General features: G+C 36.9%; 1 pseudogene; it reads right to left on the bottom strand.

Moving 5' to 3' along the window:
• Positions 1-970: 970 nt before the first annotated feature.
• On the bottom strand, positions 971-1,183 carry LOC122797452 (annotated as a pseudogene).
• Between the last annotated feature and the right edge of the window lie 1,431 nt (positions 1,184-2,614).

Below are 2,614 nucleotides of genomic sequence, written 5' to 3'. Positions count from 1 at the left end.
TCTTATTTCACTTGACCATTAAATTACACTGTGCAAACTTGCTACTTTGTATGCCTGGCTTCTTGGTGCCTGCATCTGGTAAATACAATGAAACCTATTTTACTTTGTGCCTCTGTGTTAATTGCTGAGCACCAGCAATAAACTGATTCTCTTCTATAACAAAGGGACTGAGGTTGGGTTATAAGGCAGCCTAGGTTTGATGACCAAGCTGAATGGTGAGCAGTTTCACACTTCTATTCTCACAGCCTAGATCACTTTAGTAGAATGTCCTCCTAAATCTCCTAGTTACTTCTCCACATCCATTCAGTCACCACCTTTCTTCACAGGGCAGGGATGTGTCATGTGATATTACATTTCTGTTTGTTCTAATAGTGTGTAGAACAGTATGTTGTATTTGTACTGTATTTATTTTAGTTAGATAAGCGTTAAGAAGAAGTGTTATATATGTTGAGCCTGTGCCCTTTAACAAGTATGTGATTAATGTATGTAATTTCATTTGCTAATGCCTCGATGTATACAATATTCTTTTGACATACTGATTAATTTGAAGGATGCTTACTAAGTGATGATTCTTTAATTTGCTTAGCAGCGTGGTGCTATATTCTGATAATTTGCTCTGTATAGCTGATAACTTTACCTTCTCTCTATTCTTAGAATAGTCCATCTTCTCTTACTTTGACTCACTGTACTCTTTTCTTTATCTCTATGAATAAGCTATCTTCATATGCTCTAACTTTATTACTCCCATATAATATTCAATATTGCAGTGTTTTTTTTCTTTCCTTTCAGAGCCTCTGGACATTACATTGATCCTCTGTCCTATATATACACACACACACACACATATATATATATATATATATATATATATATATATATATATATAGACACACAGTAAGTGCTCTGCCACAAGTCACAAGTCTGCCAACTAACTTCCTGCAAAAACGTTGCCTGTGATCTGTAACTCACTGATATTATTATCATTGAGAAAATTAAATAAGCTTGACCTGAACAGTCTTGCTGTATATTAACTTAAACTAATCAGAAAACCCCATGGTCTGTGCAGGAAAGTGGCTGTGGCATAATTCCCCAAAGTAGTAGTCCTTACACTCTAGTTTTCAATTAGCAATAATCACACTTCAGATAAACCTCATTGACTATGATACTGCCACTGTGCAAAGCTAGTCCTTGCACAGTAAGCAACACTTAAACTGGTAACTGTCCTTTCATTTGACCATTAGATTACTTTGTGTAAGCCTGTTACTTTGTACCCTAAGCTTCTTGGTGCCTGCATTCAGTAATTGAAACAAAACTGGTTTTACTTTGTGCCTCTTTGCCAGTTGCTGAACACAGCTATAAATTGATTGCTTTCTGTAATAAACAGCCTGAAACTGGGAAGCTTTACACTCCTACCCTACCCTCAATTCTCAGCCACCCCATCATACTCTAGCATTATACTACCTATGTACACCCATCACAAGTTACCCAATCCCTATACCTCCCCAAATAACATTAATACCATTATAGAGTCACTGTTTTTCTATTCACCTAGTCCCAAAATCCATCTAACATTTAGCATAATTTCCAACACCCATTCTTCCTCCCATACTGCTTTGCACTATACCCTTCTACTCAGATCACTCCCCAACATTATCTCTAAGGAAGTCATTAAGAAAACTCCATCTTCTATTCATCCCACTGTATTCTCTCATATATTACAATTACATTAATATTTATCTCACCTGTCCCTCTGTAATGGGCCCAGTTCTAAAAGACCTACTCTCAGTGTAAGTGACTTACTTCAGTATACACTGTTTACAAATAACCTTACACCAAAGTAAGTCACTTACGCCAACAGAAAGTTTTTCAGAGTCATGGCAGGCTTACACAAGAGTAAGTCACTTACACTAGCAGCAACTTTTTTGGTATCTGTCACAATATCTTTCAGCCTTCCACTCATCTCACTATACCCCTTTCATCTCCTCTAACCTCAAAAACTAAATCCTCACTCAGTATATTCTCCATGTCTGTACTCAAAAACCCACACATCTAAAATTATCGATAAGCCTCCAGGCTCAGTACAATCTATTAATCTAAATTTCAGCTTCTACTTTACCCAAATAAACTTTCCCTACTTCCTATCTTAGCTACATCCTCATCTTCTACTCTTCAAGCCCTTTTTTCTTATATTTCAATAAACATGTTTCTCCTACAATTCCTCATACTAGTTAGTACCTTTTATACTACTTGCAGTCAACATCCTACCAACACTCTTTATCCCAACAGTTCCAACAAAACTCTTATATTGTGTCCTCCAATCAATATACCTCTGAACTTTACCTCCCAATCCCATGTATAGCAGCATTAATGTATCCTACTGTTCAAGTACAGTTATCCAAAACAATAGCCACTAACTCACAAATGTGATATTAAACATAAAATCAAGCAAAAATGCATCTTCCTATACCATCACACCTCCACATAAATCTTAGTGGTGACATTCAGCCAAACTCAGCCCAACTCAGCATATTCAGTTACCAGACTGACAGCACCTTTATCCATACCACCTCATCCACAGTCCCACCCTGGCCTTCATCTACACCATACTGACTTA

This window comes from Protopterus annectens, chromosome 3.part0 (genome assembly GCF_019279795.1).
Source record: "Protopterus annectens isolate FY-2018-M chromosome 3.part0, PAN1.0, whole genome shotgun sequence".
Taxonomy (NCBI): Eukaryota; Metazoa; Chordata; order Ceratodontiformes; family Protopteridae; genus Protopterus; species Protopterus annectens.
Note: the sequence above shows the minus strand (reverse complement) of the source record. Positions and strands in the feature narration are given on the sequence as shown.